Below are 20,069 nucleotides of genomic sequence, written 5' to 3'. Positions count from 1 at the left end.
GCTTCAGAGAAAAGGACACAACTGTTGGAGTCTTCAAATTCCAAGATTCAATTAATACAAATATGCACTGGCTGAGCAGTGGATACATCCTGGAATGTGAAGTCAAGTGGGCCTTAGGAAGCATCACTGCGAACAAAGCTAGTGGAGGTGATGGAATTCCAGTAGAGATATTTCAAATCCTAAAATGATGCTGTGAAAGTACTGCATTCAATATGCCAGCAAATTTGGAAAACTCAGCAGTGGCCATGGGACTGGAAAAGCTCAATTTTCATACCAATCCTTAAGAAAGGCAACGCATGCCAAGAATGCTCAAACTATTGCACTCATCTCACACGCTAGTAAAGTAATGCTCAAAATTCTCCAAATCAGGCTTCAACAATACATGAATCGTGAACTTCCAGATGTTCATGCCAGATTTAGAAAAAGGCAAAGGAAACAGAGATCAAATTGCCAGCATCTGTTGGATCATTGAAAAAGCAAAAGATTTCCAGAAAAACATCTATTTCTGCTTTATTGACTATGTCAAAGCCTTTGATTGTGTGGATCACAATAAACTGTGGAAAATTCTGAAAGAGATGGGAATACCAGACCACCTGACCTGCCTCTTGAGAAATCTGTAGGCAGTTCAGGAAGCAACAGTTAGAATTGGACATGAAACAATAGACTGGCTCAAAATTGGGAAAAGGAGTCTGTCAAGGCTGTATATTGCCATCCTGCTTACTTAACTTATATGCAGAGTACATCATGAGAAACGCTGGGCTGGAGGAAGCACAAGCTGGAATCAAGATTGCCAGGAGAAACATCCATAACCTCAGATATGGAGATGACACCACCCTTATGGCAGAAAGTGAAGAGGAACTCAAAAGCCTCTTGATGAAAGTGAAAGACGAGAGTGAAAAAGTTGGCTTAAAGTTCAACATTCAGAAAACGAAGATCATGGTATCCAGTTCCATCATTTCATGGCAAATAGATGGGGAAACAGTGGAAACAGTGACAGACATTTTCTGGGTGGGGGCCTCCAAAATCACTGCAGATGGTGATTCCAGCCATGAAATTAAAAGAGGCTTACTCCTTGGAAGGAAAGCTATAACCAACCTAGACAGCATATTAAATAGAAGAGACATTTCTTTGCCAACAAAGGTCCGTCTATTCAAGGCTATGGTTTTTCCAGTAGTCATGTATGGATGTGAGAGTTGGACTATAAAGAAAGCTGAGCACCGAAGAATTGATGCTTTTGAACTGTGGTGTTTGAGAAGACACTTGAGAGTCCCTTGGACTGCAAGGAGATCCAACCAGTCCATCCTAAAGGAGATCAGTCCTGAGTGTTCATTGGAAAGACTGATGCTGAGACTGAAACTCCAACTGTTTGGCCACCTGGTGCGAAGAGCTGACTCATTTGAAAAGACCCTGATGCTAGGAAAGATTTAAGGTGGGAGGAGAAGGAGACAACAGAGGATGAGATGGCTGGATGGCATCACCGTTCAATGGATATTAGTTTGGGTGGACTCCGGGAGTTGGTGATGGCCAGGGAGGCCTGGCTTGCTGCAGTCCATTGGGTCACAAAGAGTCAGACACAACTGAGCAACTGAACTGAACTGAACTGAACTGAACTGTAGATGTTGTCTTAGAAGCCATTCAAATTAGCATTGCCCATAGCATTTTCTTATATAGCAACATGTTGGTCATAATGGCAATATTGAAGAAAATACTTCTTCAGTATATGTCATACAACACCCCAGACTGTCAGAGAAACAGATTAAGCAGAGTTTAAAGGCAGCATTTGGAAAACAAAGGGACAAAGCATTAGGAATTATATAATCATTTATACATGACTGTTGCAAAAGTCTTATGTTTATACCTTTACTGCAATTTTAGACTATGTTTACATTGTAAAGAGGACATAACTCCTCTGTGTTGGGTTTTATAGAGGGTTTTTTCAGACATTTACATTAGGAATTTAGTTTTGAAATAAGCATCATTCCCAAATTAGGCCAATGTTATATATTAAAATGAAATTTGTCTCCAAACCCCAAAATGGCTCTGATGGTTGTTAACCAAAATCAAGTACTGGATACTGCAATTTTTAAAAACCAAGTTGACAGTTTTTAAAAGAAGACAGTCACTTACTGTAGATCAAATTTTAATGCATTTACTTAATCTGCCATCATTTCAAGAGCTTTGTCAAATGTTTCCTATTTTCCTATTAAAAAGAAAACAGTATCACATTAAAAGAAATCTCTGTACAGTGATATTTGCAGAAATGTACTCAGTTGAGCTTATTTATGTTAACTCTTCACTTCCAAACACTTGTTGCATTTTGTCAGTCGGTTAGTTACTTTAGTCGCTCAGTTGTGTCTGACTCTTTGCGACCCCATGAATCCCAGCACACCAGGCCTCCCTGTCCATCACCAACTCCCGGAGTTCACTCAGACTCACGTCCATCGAGTCAGTGATGCCATCCAGCCATCTCATCCTCTGTTGTCCCATTCTCCTCCTGACCCCAATCCCTCTCAGCATCAGAGTCTTTTCCAATGAGTCAACTCTTCACATGAGGTGGCCAAAGTATTGGAGTGTCAGCTTTAGCATCATTCTTTCCAAAGAAATCCCAGGGCTGATCTCCTTCAGAATGGACTGGTTGGATCTCCTTGCAGTCCAAGGGACTCTTAAGAGTCTTCTCCAACACCACAGTTCAAAAGCATCAATTCTTCGGCACTTAGCCTTCTTTACAGTCCAACTCTCACATCCATACATGACCACAGGAAAAACCATAGCCTTGACTAGATGAACCTTTGTAGGCAAAGTAACGTCTCTGCTTTTAAATATGCTATCTAGGTTGGTCATAACTTTCCTTCCAAGGAGTAAGTGTCTTTTAATTTCATGGCTGCAGTCACCATCTGCAGTGATTTTGGAGCCCCAAAAAATAAAGTCTGACACTGTTTCCCCATCTATTTGCCATGAAGTGATAGAACCAGATGCCATGATCTTCATTTTCTGAATGTTGAACTTCAAGCCAACTTTTTCACTCTCGTCTTTCACTTTCATCAAGAGGCTTTTGAGTTCCTCTTCACTTTCTGACATAAGGGTGGTGTCATCTGCATATCTGAGGTGACTGATATTTCTCCCAGCAATCTTGATTCCAGCTTGTGCTTCTTCCAGCCCAGCGTTTCTCATGATGTACTCTGCATATAAGTTAAACAAGCAGGGTGACAATATACAGCCGTGACATACTCCTTTTCCTATTTGGAACCAGTCTGTTGTTCCATGTCCAGTTATTTTAGTCATCACAGCATCTCCATAACATACTCCATCATGTGTAGAAATTAGCATTTCCATTTTCCCAGCTGAGTAATTGAGAAAAAAGGTAACTCTTTTCTGGGGTCACTCAGATGAGAACTAGCCTAAATACCTAAACAGAATTTATGGCCAAGACACTTAGAATTCCTAAAACAGATTATGCAACTCCTTTGAGCTTTTCTTTCATGAATTGTGTGTGAACAAAATCCTCTTTAGCATTCATCATTACACATAATCCTTACAACTGTATAAAGGCATACATTTTTATCCCATTTTGCTCATTAGAAAAAAAAATGGAAGCTTGAAAGAGATAAATTGACTTTTCTAAGGTTCAGATATGATAATTGGCAGAGCTAGTCTAGAAGGCCAGATGGATTTCAAAACCATCATTCTTTCCTATTCCCTATGATTGTAGTTGCCTTGTCTTGAGTCCTTGATGTCTCTGCCTATAAAAGCATATTTTATACTTCAAGATCTATCTCAATACCACCTACCACACAAATCTCCTAATGCCTCAACATTCCCACAAGCAATCGATATAAATGTCTTAAATAGAATAATAAGATGTGGCTTATCTCTTTTTCTAGAATAAAGCAGTAAAAGGAAAGAACTGGTGAGTCTTGCATACAGTACTTGTTCCAAAGACATATTAGATTTAATATGAATTAAAGGATAAATTAATGGAATCGTTGCTGCTGCTGCTGCTGCTGCTAAGTCGCTTCAGTTGTGTCCGACTCTGTGCAACCCCTGAGACGGCAGCCCACCAGGCTCCCCCATCCCTGGGATTCTCCAGGCAAGAACACTGGAGCCGGTTGCCATTTCCTTCTCCAATGCATGAAAGTGAAAAGTGAAAGTGAAGTTGCTCAGTTGTTTCCAACTCTGAACGACCCCATAGACTGTAGCCTACCAGGCTCTTCCATCCATGGGATTTTCCAGGCAAGAGTACTGGAGTGGGGTGCCATTGCCTTCTCCGATGGAATTTTTAACCAAGGGAAATAATTGTTTTTTAATATTTACATATCAACACTCATAATAGTTGACAGGATGTTTCCTAGAGGCCTCCCCTCCAAGAAAAAAGAACATCTGGTTCTACTCTGGCCTTGGGATAAGAGAAGGCAGGGGTGCATGTCTATGGTAAGGAGCAAGGTGGGAACTGAGTCCCAGTCTAGGTGAGGGTGGTGCAGGACACCTGGCAAGTTCTGAACATTCAAATCAGAGGGAGCAAGCAGGGATAAATCCTGGATGCTATAGAACTGTATATAGTCCTGCCATAACAGAAGCTTGGTAACCAAGTATTTTTATGAACCGAGATATTCCTCCTGTCTTAGCAACTAATCTACACAGGTCCCAAAGTATCTTATGTGTCTAAATCGTCCTTAGTGTTTGTAGTCTCTGGTAGGCAGAAGTTAAGAGGAGAAGGGGATGACAGAGGTTGAGATGGCTGGATGGTATCACCGACTCAATGGATGTGAGTTTGAGTGAACTCCAGTAGTTGGTAATGGACAGGGAGGCCTGGTGTGCTGCAATTCATGGGGTCGAAAAGAGTCGGACATGACTGAGCGACTGAACTGAACTGAACTGAACTGAAGACAGAAGAGGACTTGCACACTTGTAATCTCACTTGACTCTAAGGTCATTGACAGCCAGGGCTGTGTCTTGGATCACCACTATGTTGCTGGTACAAAGTAAAGTGCCTGACATTTAGGGATACTCAACACCTTTAAAAATAAATAAATAACCAAAACCCCAGATTACCATAGAGGAGTAGGGGTTCTCTGTGGCAAACCAACTTGCCCTCCTCCCAAAATGCTTTGTGGGATGAGATTAGCTTGATAATTGCCCCATGGCAGCCCCTGGCCCTTCATCTTGAAGACAGTGAAGCCTTGTCTGTCAGCACACATACAGTGATCTGTCTCTCAGCTGCAGACTTGTATTAACTGAACTCACAAAACTGATTAAATAAAACCAGAGTGACAAGTGACTTATTTTAGTATAAAATCTACTTAATTCAGTTTCTCAATTCTAGCTGACACATTATTTCCCTAAAGACAAAATGTATGAGAAGTCCAAACATTTCCTTAATGAGAATACAATTGAAAACTTGGATATTCATATAAAGCCACCATCTCCTATAGGGACAGTCTTGACAAAAGAGCCAGGAATAGTCAAAATCATTAACCAAAGATCTTTTTCCACTTACCAGACTGTGCCAACGTGGATCTAGTCCCCTTTTACCTTTCTCTTTTTATTTGTCCTGGAGGCTGTTTTAACTGATATTAACATACTAAATTGAAAGTGAAGTGAAGTTTCTCAGTCATGTCTGACTCTTTGTGACCCCATGGACTGGACCTGCCAGGCTCCTCCGTCCATGGGATTTTCCAGGCAAGATTACTGGAGAGGGTTGCCATTTCCTTCTCCAGGGGATCTTCCCAATCCAGGGATCGAACCCAGGTCTCCTGCATTGCAGGCAGACTCTTTACCATCTGAGCCACAAAAGAAGCATACTAAATTGAGTTACTATCAAATCTTACATACCTAGGAGAGTTACTATCAAATCTTATAGACCTAAGAGCTAGTCTGTCTCTTTGGCAGTTCTGTGGATTTCTCAGCTCAACTGACATTAAATTTTACTCAGAGCAATTAGACTTTCCTTATTTCAAAGTTCCTAGGGAAAGGCCCACTGTATCATGATGTCATAACAATTAGATAAAAGAAAAACTAATAAGAGGAAAAAATGTTTCCCAGTAGGTAGAGAGTCAAATTTGTATAATCTTCAGAGGAGTCTAATTGCAGCTGTGCCTTGCCTGAGTCTGTGGTGCCCTCCTGACATCACAGATTAAGCTAGTTAGTTCCCTAGTTAGTTCATCCAGCCCACCCAGGTCTGTGATCACAGCCAAAGGAGATCTAAGATCCTGCCCCACAAGTTGGATTTTTGCATCACTTGATGTTCAGTTTTCTCTCTCCCTACTAGAGTATGACAATTGACATGTCACATTGCTAGTGACTGTGCTTCAGTAGCAGATGTTCTTTGAAATGAGGCACACAGGCAGCCTGACATGACCCGGTAGAGAGGGACCTGGGGGAAAAAGTAATTTGACCTCACTTTTCTCCCTAACTCTCTCTAACTTCCCTCTAACACTCTCCTGTCTGTCTCTTAGGGTAAAGATCAAGGTAAAGATCCAAGGGGCAAAGATTCAAGACGCTTATCTGAAATGGTAGATAAAAATGCAAATAAGACATCAGTTTCCCTTCTTTTAGAAGGAAAATAACAATATCTACAGAATTATTGTAATAAGTAAATGAGCTAGTTCATGGAATAATACTTCACAAAGCACCTGGTATATAGCAAGAGCTTTAGCTATGACTGCTACCATTCTTGCCGGTGTTATTAACACAACAACTACCCCCAATCCACCCCTCTGCCCCTTTCACTTTGAACAATCCTATCAGTTAAACTCCATCTTCCTGAGGTTGGATTCTTGTTTATAAACCCTGGTTTGTAAGTTTGCCTTCATACCTGGTGATCCAAATGATGGATGGTGGGTCCTTGCCTTCCAGATTCCCCATAGCTGGGTTCCGCTAACAATGATCACATCCTAACTTCACTGAAGAGAACAGCTTTACTGAATCACCCACTGATGAACTATGCTACACCTGCTGGATATTATAATTTTATACTATAAATTTAGGTAGGAGGACTCGGTTTCAGACTTACCCCATGTCTTTGTCCTAATTGGCTACAGTTGATAATCATAGTCCAAGATATAAAAAGGACAAGAGTTTTGTTTTTAAATTCTTACTGCTATTCAGAACCATATGTACTACCTTAGCATTTAAGAGTGACATTTAGAGAATGAAAGGATGCACCATTAGGAATTATGGGTCTGTATCCAAATGAATACAAATACAAACACAAAATGCCTTGGTTATTCCCTGTTTCCTTCCGGAGTCTATGGTTTATGGGTGAAAGCTTCATTGGCCACAGAAACCATTCTGGAAGGATCATTACCAACTGCATAAAGTTTGACAGTTAAAACATATTAGGTGATTGTTGGCCATAAGTCACTGAAAATATGACCATAATTGGAGCAAAGCTGAGACTTGAGGACTGTTCTGAGACTCTGAATACCAACAACATATTTGAATCCAGTAATTTACTGTTGCCAGCTTAGGTTGGCTCTATGAAGTGCTTTAAATTCAATTGCTGGCTGAAGTGGTCATTTGATGGGTGAGAGGTTTTTGTTTTATTTCCAACAGGTGTATTTGTATGTATTTGTTTTCTCTCCTTCATAATAAGATTCCACTATCGCTTTTCTACCTGCAAAGCCCTTCTCTCCTCTGTCCGGCTTGTAGTGTTAGTAAATGGTATGCAAAATGATTTTATCTTTACTCTAGGAGTGTGCCCTCCAAATGAAGCTCAAAGGCTAGCTTTGTTTTCTCAAGAACTGTGAATCTAATAGGAATCTAACAGGCTGAGCTTCACAGGGATGAGAAAAGGGTGAACCTGAGAGAGGAAGACATCTATCACTTAACCTGGGCACTTGAAAGTGCCTAAGTGGACATAATTTATACCCCAGGATTTCTCAGTTTGATTTAATTTCTTACACTTTAAAAGGCTGGCTTAATCTGATATATTTTCCATGGAAGGTAACATTACAAAATTGTAATTGGGAGTATATAAATAACAATGCTGATAATAAAGGGTAATCAGAATATGTGAAATCTTCCAGTGCTGCAGATTCCTGGCTTAAGGTCTTGCATGTACGTTTGCAGAGCTTCAATGTGGCCATGAAATAAACCAAAAGAAAGCATAATTATGAACTGTATTGATGCTGTGACTCACAGTATGATCAGATCCTTTGAAAAATGTAAAATGGCATTACAATTTAGTGTGTATAAACATGGAGGAATAAATGAATTTAAGTATTTTAATGTGGAGAAATATAGCTATTTCAGCCATTTGTCAATAACTCAAATGAATTCTGTGGCCTTTCTTTGATCTGTTGATTAAGGATTTTAAGTGGTGAAGAAATCACTCGAAACTAATAGGATTTCCCTGTCAGTATGCAGAAGCACTGCTCTCAGTGTTCTAGCTAAAACACAAAATCTAGAGGAAAAATGTTTTCTGCACCCATTTAACTAGTAATTCATAATGTAGCAGATAGACACTAATCAGTTGTGTGATCTCAGACCATTCACTTAGTCTATTCTTCAACTGCGAAATAAAAGCTTTGGGTAAGACAATATATATCCCCTCATAACTATTAAGTTAAAAATTCTAGGGTACTTACACCTGACTTCCTATAGAGTGGCAGGACAGTTTCAATCTCTTGCAAACCAAGTTCAAATGAACAATTATATGCTATATTTTTTGTGGATGATTTGGTTGACAATTTCATTACCTAAGTTTTTTAAAGGGCTAAAAAAGAGCTCAAAGGTCTTCTCCATAACCAAAAATATTCAGTTCCAATGCATATGTCAATATTCTTAGGAACATATCACCCCAACACTTTGTTATCGTTGAAGAACCCGTAAACCAAAGGCACTCAACCCTACAGTGACTTAGTCTGTGATGTGTGTCTTATAGTTAAACATCTACTTATTGTAGGTATTCCTTGCTGGACCATAATTATCTGCCCTGATTAGATCCCTTCTCCTGAGAAATTTGAATAAAAAATAATAAACATAGAATGTATAGTAGCACAGATGGAAAAATGCATGGAGAGTCTGCAATGAACTGGAGCCATGAGACAGGAGGACCATGTGTAAATGAAAGTAGAAGGTAGCCTGATCTCACTCAATAGCAGTAACAGTAGAGAAAGAATTACAGAGAATGTGAAACTTACATGGAGATAACACATTACTAGAATTATTGTTGGACCACTGTGTTAGTCACTCAGTCATGTCCGACTCTTTGTGACCCCACGGACTGTAGGCTCTTCTGTCCATGGATATCTCCAGGCAAGAATATTGGAGTGGGTTGCCATTTCCTTCTCCAGTGTAGGACCACTAGAGCAGCTTTCATTCTTACCAAGTTCCAGTTCTCTATGAGGCCTGATTATGTATCTGCCTGATCATGTATCTGTTGAACAAAGTTCAACACATTGTTCAACACTTCCATGACTCCCCCATGTGAATCCAGACCAAAAACTCATATCATGAAAAGAAACTTTCATATCTTTCTATCCTTTGCAACCTGAAAGAGTACAACACAAGTAAGGTTCAAAAAGTGAAATAAGTCAGAGAAAGACAAATACTATATGATATTACGTATATGTGGAATCTAAAAAAATACAACAAACTAGTGGAGAAGGAAATGGCAACCCACTCCAGTGTTCTTGCCTGGAGAATCCCAGGGATGGGAGAGCCTGGTGGACTGCCATCTATGGGGTCGGACAGAGTCGGACATGACTGAAGCAACTTAGCAGTAGCAGCAGCAGTAAATATAACAAAAAAGAAGCAGACTCACAGATATAGAGAACAATCTAGTGGTTACCAAGGGGAGGAGAAAGGGGGGAGGCAATTAAGAGGTACAAACTATTAGGTATAAAATAAGCTAAAAGCGTATGCAGTACCACACAGGGGGTTTGGCCAATATTTTATAATAACTATAAATGGAATGAAAGTCGCTCAGTCTTGTCCGACTCTTTGTGACTCCATGGACTGTAGCCTGCCAGGCTCCTTTGTCCATGGGGATTCTCCAGGCCAGAATACTGAAATGGGCAGTCCTTCCCTTCTCTAGATCTTCCCAAACCAGGGATCTAACCCAGGTGTCCCACATTGCAGGCAGATTTATTACCATCTGAGCCTCCAGGGAAGCCTGCCTATAAACAGAGTATAACCTTTAAAAACTGTGACTCACTATTTTGTGCACCTGTAACATATAATATTGTACATCAACTATACTTCAAATGTGTGTGCACTAAGTTGCCTCAGTCATGTCCAACTCTTTGCAACACTATAGACTGTAGCCTGCCAGGCTCCTCTGTCCATGGGATTTTCAAGACAAGAATACTGGAGTACATTGCCATTTTCTCCTCCAGGGGATATTCCCAACCCAGGGATGGAACCCTCATCTCATGTGTCTCCTGCATTGGCAGGAAGGATCTTTATCACTGGCTCCACCTACGTCAGCTATACTTCAAATATATACACATATATTTCAAAAACCCTGTATACGAGACAGCAAAAGAGACACTGAGGTATAGAACAGTCTTTTGGACTCTGTGGGAGAGGGAGAGGGTGGGATGATTTGGGAGAATGGCATTGAAACATGTATAATATCATATATGAAACGAGTCACCAGTCCAGGTTCGATGCACAATACTGGATGCTTGGGGCTGGTGCACTGGGACGACCCAGAGGGATGGTATGGGGAGGGAGGAGGGTTCAGGACGGGGAACACATGTATATTTGTGGTGGATTCATTTTGATATATGGCAAAACCAATACAATATTGTAAAGTTAAAAAAAAAAACGTTTTGAAAAAAATATATATATAATCCAAATAAATAACTACATAATAAAATCAATGGTTGTATCTGGTCCACTTCAATTCAGTTGCTCAGCGGTGTCCAACTTTTTCTGACCACATGGACTGCAGCACACCAGGGCTCCCTGTCCATCACAAACTCCAAGAGCTTATTCAAACTCATACCCATTGAGTCGGTGAGGCCATCCAACCATTTCATCTTCTGTCATCCCCTTCTCCTCCCGCCTTCAATCTTTCCAGGCATCAGGGTCTTTTCAAATGTGTCAGCTCTCCACATCAGGTGGCCAAAGTATCAGAGTTTCAGTTTCAGCATCAGTCCTTCCAATGAACACTCAGGACTGATCTCCTTTAGGATGTACTGGTTGGATCTCCTTGCAGTCCAAGGGACTCTCAAGAGTCTTCTCCAACACCACAGTTCAAAAGCATTAATTCTTTGGCGCTTAGCTTTCTTTATAGTCCAACTCTCACATCCAAAGATGACTACTGAAAAACCATAGCTTTGATCAGACAGACCTTTGTTGGCAAAGTAATGTCTCTGCTTTTTAATATTCTAAGTTGGTCTAACTTTTCTTCCAAGGAGCAAGCATCTTTTAAATTCATGGCTGCAGTCACCATCTGCAGTGATTTTGGAGCCCAAAAAAATAAAGTCTGCCACTGTTGCCACTGTTTCTCCATCTTTTTGACATAAAGTGATGGGACTGGGTGCCATGATCTTAATTTTCTGAATATTGAGCTTTAAACCAACATTTTCACTCTCATCTTTCACTTTCATCAAGAGACTCTTTAGTTCTTCTTCACTTTCTGCCATAAGGGTGGTGTCATCTGCATATCTGAGGTTATTGATATTTCTCCCACCAATCTTTATATCAGCTTACACTTCATCCAGCCCAGAGTTTCTCATGATGTACTCTGCATATAAGTTAAATAAGCACAGTGACAATATACATACTTGACATACTCCTTTCCCAATTTGGAACCAGTCTGTTGTTCCGCGTCCAGTTCTAACTGTTGCTTCCTGACCTGCATACAGATTTCTCAGGAGGCAGGTCAGGTGGTCTGGTATTCCCATTTCTTTCAGAATTTTCCAGTTTGTTGTGATCCACAGAGTCAAAGGCTTTGGCCTAGTCAATAAAACTGAAGTAGATGTTTTTCTGAAACTCTCTTGTTTTTTCAATGATTCAGCAGATGTTGGCAATTTGATCTCTGGTTCCTCTGCCTTTTCTAAATCCAGCTTGAACATCTGGAAGTTCACGGTTCACATACTGTTAAAGCCTAGCTTGGAGAATTTTGAGCATTACTTTACTAGCATTACTTTACTAGTGAGATGAGTGCAATTTTGTAGCAGTTTGAGCATTCTTTGGCCTTGCCTTTCTTTGGGATTGGAATGAAAACTGAGCTTTTCCAGTCCTGTGGCCACTGCTGAGTTTTCCAAATTTGCTGCCATATTGAGTGCAGCACTTTCACAGCATCACCTTTTAGCATTTGAAATAGCTCAACTGGAATTTCATCACTTCCACTAGATTTGTTCACAGTGATGCTTCCTAAGGCCCATTTGACTTCACATTCCAGGATGTCTGGCTCTAGGTCAGTGATCACACCATCATGATTATCTGGGTCATGAAGATCTTTTTTATACAGTTCTTCTGTGTATTCTTGCCACCTCTTCTTAATATCTTCCACTTCTGTTAGGTCCATACCATTTCTGTCCTTTATTGAGCCCATCTTTGCATGAAATGTTCCCTTGCTATCTCTAATTTTCTTGAAGAGATCTCTAGTCTTTCCCATTCTATTGCTTTCCTCTATTTCTTTGCACTGATCACTGAGGAAGGCTTTCTTGCTATTCTTTGGAACTCTCCATTCAGATGCTGATATCTTTCCTTTTCTCCTTTGCTTTTCACTTCTCTTCTTTTCACAGGTATTTGTAAGGTCTCCTCAGACAGCATTTTGCTTTTTTGCATTTCTTTTCTTGGGATGGTCTTGTTCCCTGTCTCCTGTACAATGTCACGGCCCTCCGTCCATAGTTCATCAGGCACTCTGTCTATCAGATCTAGTCCCTTAAATCTATTTCTCACTTCCACTGTATAATCATTGGGGATTTGATTTAGGTCATACCTGAATGATCTAGTGGTTTTCCCTGGTTTCTTCAATTTCAGTCTGAATTTGGCAATAAGGAGTTGATGATCTGAGCCTCAGTAAGCTCCCGGTCTTGTTTTTGCTCACTATATAGAGTTTCTCCATTTTTGGCTGCAAAGAATATAATCAATCTGATTTCAGTGTTGACCAATTGGTAATGTCCATATGTAGAGTCTTCTATTGTGTTGTTGGAAGAGGGTGTTTGCTATGACCAGTGCGTTCTCTTAGCAAAACTCTCTTAGTCTTTGCCCTGTTTCAGTCTGTATTCCAAGGCCGAATTTGCCTGTTACTCAAGGTGTTTCTTGACTTCCTACTTTTGCATTCCAGTCCTCTATAATGAAAAGAACATCATTTTTGGGTGTTAGTTCTAGAAGGTCTTGTAGGTATTCACCGAATCTTTCAACTTCAGCTTCTTCAGCATTACTGGTCGGGGCATAGACTTTGATTACCATGATAAAGGGGCTTTTTCCTATATATGCAAAATCCCTGTGTATCTCAACAAGAGTAGGCAAAAAGGACTGACTGTAAAGCCCACATCAGTCTATATTTCAGGTTATAGTAAAGCATTTTAGGAAAGGGATAAAAAGTCAAGGAATCTAAAGCTAAAAACTAAAAGTTACATGAGATGAGTATCTATCAATTGCATTTATCCAAGCTGTTCTCATCCAGCATTTGCAGGCATATTCATGACTGAGGTTTAATGCAATTATTTTGTAAATAGAGTTTGGCTAATGTTATTATTGCTTTCATGAAAGCCTGATATCAGCAATATGGTTTATCATTCCCTACCAGAGAATGTCAGAAGAATTGTATAAATTAAACCACAGAATGCCAACTCTGTATACTAGTTGTTGAAGTATTTATCAGCATTCTAATTAGAGTCCTGTGTATGAGGCTGAAAGAGCTTGAGGCCAATTTCTCACATAGCTCCTGTTGGTGGGTATAGTTTCCAGAAAAGCTTGGTTACATCTGGTGTGTAACTTGTAGCACAGCATTGATATTTTATTCATTTTACAGCTAGCAGCAGTTTTGCAGGCAATATCTTTCTGAAGCAGTGGATTGGGTACAAATAGCAATGTATTCTGATATGGTTGTTCTGTTCCATCAAGTGGAAAACTTTAAAAAGAAAACCTGTGTGATTTGAATATCCCTGTAAACTGTGTTTAATGCACCTTTTAATGAAAGGAGAAGAGTTGGTCACAGAAACAAAAGCACTCAATACATCTCTTTTCCCAATCTGATGCAAAGTAAAACTCATGTGATGTTGGGAGAATGAAAGCCATCGCCACAGGACCATTTCAGGAACCAAGGAACCCAGAACAACATTTTGACACATGTGGTGGGGGGTGGGGAGGTAATGCTTTCTCCACTCTGTTCATTAATAATTTGTCAGTCAGGCGACCTGCCAACAACAAACTTATTGTTTTAACCAGTATAATTGCTAATTTGAGGATGAATGTATTTTCTTTATCTTTCAGTCCATCTATTCTTTTAAGTGGAATTTAAAACAGGAGGACTAAGATATTACATTCCTCACAATAAAGATGACTAGTCTTTATTGTCCATAGGGTGAGATACAACTGTAGTTGATGGCCAATTTCATTCATTTATTTAGAAAGATGAATGGCTGTCCCTAGATTTTAAAATTCTTAAAGGCGCAATGCTTTTTATCCAGTTAATTACTCTATGAGAGGTACAACAAAAATTTATAACAGTATCTTACCCAGAGCTATCAGTATTGTTGTGATTCCCAAGTGACCCTTCCCATTACATCTTCTGCAGAGTTCACAGTGATTTACAGGAAGGATGAAAGAAGATTTGAGACAACTGAAGCAATCCTCTCGATGTTGCCTAATTGGTACTTGTGGTAAACACTGATAATCCTACACATTGGTGGTGTGGAAGGCCAATAAAGTATTTTCTAATTGAATCTTTCAATCTTCCACATCTCACAGACACACACACAAAGCAATTTGGAGCTAAACAGAAACCACAAAATACTGGGGTGGAGGTAGGAGCACAAAATGAGGACAATGGCCATTGAGAAAATGCTGTGTTGTTCTGTGAATTTTCACCTTACTCTGAATACCAAATGACCCCATCAGGCTAATACAGGTCGTCATCAAATGGAAAAAAAAAAAAAATAGAGTTATAGGTGTGTTTTCTGTTGTTGCTGTATGACAGGGAGGATGTGTCATGCATCTCAGTAAGACACTTCATTACAAAGATTCAGTCCACAGTGGAACTTTGGTTTGGGAAGAAACTTTGTTCTCCCTCCATCTTTCATCTGTGACCTTCGCCTACCATTTTTATCCTGGCGAATTCTGGTTAAAACAAATATCAAAATAATGTACAGACTAAGAGGAGTACATGAGAAAAGAGAAGGGGGCATCAAAGCCAATCTCTATGTCCTCTGGGGGGATATTGGGGGATTTTTTTCTTCAGTTTGCCTGCTGCTCCATCTTTTGTCCCTCTATTCCTTTACTGCAGGTTACTATTAGCAAATACATCTATAGAGAAAAAGACAGTGTCTTTTCTCCTAATTTAGCACCTTCCTTGTGAAAGATGTTACACAAGGCACTGTGGAGGGTGGAGGGCAAATAACAACCCAGTCTTCATCCTCCAGACTTCTCAGATTAAGTCATAAATGGCAAACTAAGAGGAAAGGATGAATATAGAGTCTAGAAAATGGAGAACAGGTAAAGAAGAGGTGGATTCCCACCTGAGAGATGCAAGAAAGTTAAATTAAAAAAAAAATTAAGTAGAGCTTTAGAGGATAGGAATTTAAGTAGTCAGGAGAGTAATAGACCATTCAGTACAAAGAGAAAGCATACAAAATTTTTTTCAATAAATATTTGTCCAACTAAAGGATCAACTACGATGTATATAATGGAATGTAAATTGTTTCAGCCACTATGGAAAATAGCAAGGAAGTTCCTTAAAAAATTTTAAATGTAATTATCATATGATCTAGCTATTCCACTTCTGGGTATTTATCAAAATGAAAACGAAAACACTAACTCAAAAAGATATATGTACCTCCATGTTCACTGAAAATTTTACAATAGCCAGGATATGGAAATATCCTAAGTATTCATCAATGAATATAATGTTATATCTCAATTATACCTCAATAAATATAAATCTTTAAATATTATAACTACTTAGTTAACCATTCATATAAGGCAATGTTAGAACAAATTCAGAGGAAGACATCTTTTGAAGTGATGAAGAGAAGACTGTTAGTGGTATTTAAGGGGAAATGTTGGAAGGCAAGGTTAAAAAGAGAGGCAATGACCCACTTTAGTAGATTGTTGTCTATCTCCCCTATCATGCCTAGGGGAGATATAAAGTATTTGAGGAAGGTAGTGATCTAAAAAGAAATGCTTCAAAACATACCTATGGTAGCACTGCTAAGAATGGATTAGAATGTGAAGTGACTAGTGGCAGATATACCAGTTAATAAATTACCATAGTTCTGGGAAGTTGCAATAAAATATTAGAAATAACCAATAATTCTTTAGTCTACTAGAATTTATAAAGTTCTCTTGCACACACTTTCATTTGAATACAGGCTGATACAGAGCAGAAAGCTAGGACTGAAAATAAAGCATAGATATAAGATATTGTGAGCTTCCTCAGTGAATCAGTAGTAAAAAAATTCACCTGCCATTGCCAGAGATGCAGGAGATGTGGGTTTGATCCCTGGGTCGAGAAGATCTCCTGGAGGGGGAAATGGCAACCCACTCCACTATTCTTGCCTGGATAATCCCATGAACAGAGGAGCCTAACAGCCTACAGTTCACGGGGTTACAAAAAGTCAGACATGACTGAGCAACTTGGCGTGCACTCATGCACGCATGAGTTATTTTAGAGGCTGAATTAAAGGGTCTGACTACTGCTTGAATATGGACAAAGGGAAAACTATCAAAGAATTTCAGTTTGAGTTGAAAGCTATTCACCATCATCACCAGGAACAAAGGATTTAGGACATACTGTCTTAGCTCCTATGTTCAAAATTTGTATTAGAGAATCTCATTTAATCCTCACAACTACATATGGTCACCTCATTTCACAGATGAGGAAACTGAGGTTTAGGGGATATTAAGAAGTTTGTGTAAGATCACATAGCTGGCAAGTAGCAGACCTAAGATTTGCCTGAATCCAAATCTGTCAACCACTCTAGCTTGTAGTACCTTCCATAATACCAGTCAGTGACAGGCACAGAAGCAAACTCTTTGTTTATATATGAATTTCCTATGTAAGATATGCAGATCTTATAAAAAATTTAATTTGGCTTTTTTTAGGTTATTATTTGATTCAAGGATAAACAGTACCTCCTTTTAAAAATGAGCCAGGAGCTTGTCGGAATTGATTATAATGGCAACAGATCCCGTTTAGAGAAACTGGCAATCTCTTGTCACACTAGATTTTGATTAAAAGGGTTTACAAATAATGGGACGCTTTTCTGCCAAGATGCTGTAGCATTATAATAGAGTCACCTTCACTTTTGGACACTGGTTACATCAAAAATCCTCAAGCATCAAGGAAAGAAAACCATTTTCCTTTAATCACCTACTCACATATAATAACATTCATATTCTCAAAGTTATTATATGCAGTCACAAAATCATTTCCAGCATGCCTGACTTTTCGCACTCCTGTATAAACTATCATGGGCTTCTTCTGGAACCTAACAAATCTTTCCAGCCAGTGAGGCCACTTAGAAGGTTATTGCTTCAGTCCACTAAACGGTCCTTGATGGCATGAAGCAATTAATGACTTGCCCAGAAATGCCTGGTGATAGCATCAAGAATAAGAATGCAACTTTCTATTGCTACATCTTTTACAGTATATTTTTATATAAGTGTACATGTATACATTTCAGATTGATTCTCTATGATTTTATTCAGTGTTGTGTTTGAAACCAGAGGCCACTAAGTGAAGGCTTCTCTTTTTCTATGTATTTAATTTAATTACTTAATTATGTTCTCTAGAGTAGGGTTGTATTTGAAATGACCTAGGCAAAGGAGGGCTTAACAATGGAGAGTCATATAATTATGAACATTTACAGATCCTAGTTAAAATGACAAACACGCTCAGTCACATATATTAAAGAAATTATGAGTATCTTTTTTCACAAGGTAAATATTATCATGTTCCTCATCTTGTCTTTCCTTTGTATGGTGTGTTACTTATTTTATACATAAATTTGTCCTTGAGTAAGAGAAGAAATAAACAACAGTATGTGTTAAAACTCTTTGCAGAGAAAGAAATCACTAGCAGGGCAAAAAGCCTATTTAGAGTATTGTCTTTTTGGTAAAGCAGGAAATGAATCTGCTACAAAGGATTGGAAGCACTCTGATAGAATTGAAGGTAATTAAAAATCTAATGGTAGAATCTAACCATTTAAATTGCAATTTTAATTGGTCAAGTCAGATTGAAATCAGAATACCTGGCAACCTTAAAATTGGACTATAAGAGATTTCAGTGTGTGCATATGAAATATTTGCTAACTCTGGACTGAAATGAACAGCACATGGATGAAATGAAATAGTCTCCCAATATATATGACTTTTCATTCATATAGAAAGATAGTTTTGAGGATTTGCCTCTTACAATATATAATGACAACTGACATAAAATTAAAAGCTTTTAAGTACAAACAAAAAATGACTATATGTTTGCTGTTTATAAGATCTTATTATTCTAGCATGTATAGTTTATTATATAAAGTCTGAAGATGGGAGTTTTAAAATACCAAATTATATTTATTGCTGGCTTAACCTAAATCTTCATAGTTAGGCTTTTAGTTTTTTTTTTTCTTCATAGTTAGGCTTAACAGTTACCCTCTCTCCAAGGACAGACAACTTAAGGTTGCAATGCATATGTTTCTACATGTAATTATACCACTTTTGTTAAAATGTTAATGTATTAAAGTAGTTTGACACATGAAGTAGAAGAAATGCTGATTGCATTTCCAACAGGACATTAATAAAGCACAAAAATAAGGGATCGAATGGAATTTTAGAGAAATTATGATTTGTCAAAGTGAATGTCAGTCTCTCAACTTCTTGTTCAATATTCTTTCTGGTATATCACCAGTTGTTACTGCTTTGTATGTTACCTAAGACCCTGGGTACAGCTTACTTTGTTATCAACCTCCAGAAGTTCAGGGTTTTTGAGGATATTATGCACTGCAGCTGCATCTGTCAGATTCCATCTTGTTCCAGATGACCAGGGAAAGGGTTTTCAGCCTCACTGGCCAAATAAAATCTAGATCTCTGGACAAGACTGTGAACTAAAATATACTGAGAGAAGAGCAGTTAAAGTGCCAACAATAAAAGACAGATATGGTTTAAATCAACTTTTATTTTCTATTTCAATAGCTTTTCTTTTTTAAATGAAATTGCTTTCTAATTAAGGATTCTTTTCTTGGTTGTAATACATTTATATATACAACAACCCCCCATACTTACATGCATTGTTAAGAACGTTAGTTTCCTAAGAATTTAGTAACTCAGGAAATGAATGCTTCATTCACAGTAAAAGGTTCAACCACCACATGGCATGATCACATAACCTAAAAGGAAATCATTATCCCAAAAGGGAAAAATAAGGAGGGAAAAAGTTCTAACAGAAAGAAGAAAACCTAGGTCTCTGTCCTTCAGGTTTATTGAAACTATAAACAAGCAAATGTTCATGAAAGACAGTGTATTTATGTATTTTCCCATAGAAACAATGTTGAAATTTGGAGCTGTGTTCTTGTCAAGAGACTGGCATAAAAGTAAGGCTAGCTGAGGCCAATGATGTCATAAAAACAAGCATAAAATTCTTCCATACATTTAATACTAAAATGATGTTCAGAGCCCAATAAAATGAGCATCCCTATATGCATGGAATATACAAGAGGGCACTCTACACTATAAAGACTATATGCCACACATAAATTGTGCTATAAATTAAAACTACTTAAAATTAATATGCTAGCTATAATAAAGATTAAACATTTAATTAACAATATTTTTGCTTGCCTTCTTAGAAATTTTATGATTTGAATGGCTTGGGTCTCCTAAATTGCTGTTTAGGAAAGTTTGAAATGACCCTTTCTCCTCAATAGATTCCCTGCCTTGACCCACATGTTCCAGGC

General features: G+C 38.6%; 1 long non-coding RNA gene across 1 annotated transcript in view; it reads right to left on the bottom strand.

Annotated features, from left to right (window-relative positions):
- Positions 1-6,886, bottom strand: part of LOC129644812 (uncharacterized) — a 35,516-nt gene extending 28,630 nt beyond the window's left edge. The window contains exon 1 of the long non-coding RNA XR_008710990.1: positions 6,812-6,886. This is a non-coding gene — a long non-coding RNA (uncharacterized LOC129644812). The remainder of the gene's footprint in view (positions 1-6,811) is intronic.
- Between the last annotated feature and the right edge of the window lie 13,183 nt (positions 6,887-20,069).

Source organism: Bubalus kerabau, chromosome 2 (assembly GCF_029407905.1).
Source record: "Bubalus kerabau isolate K-KA32 ecotype Philippines breed swamp buffalo chromosome 2, PCC_UOA_SB_1v2, whole genome shotgun sequence".
Taxonomy (NCBI): domain Eukaryota; kingdom Metazoa; phylum Chordata; class Mammalia; order Artiodactyla; family Bovidae; genus Bubalus; species Bubalus kerabau.
This window is presented reverse-complemented; position numbering and strand designations above follow the sequence as displayed.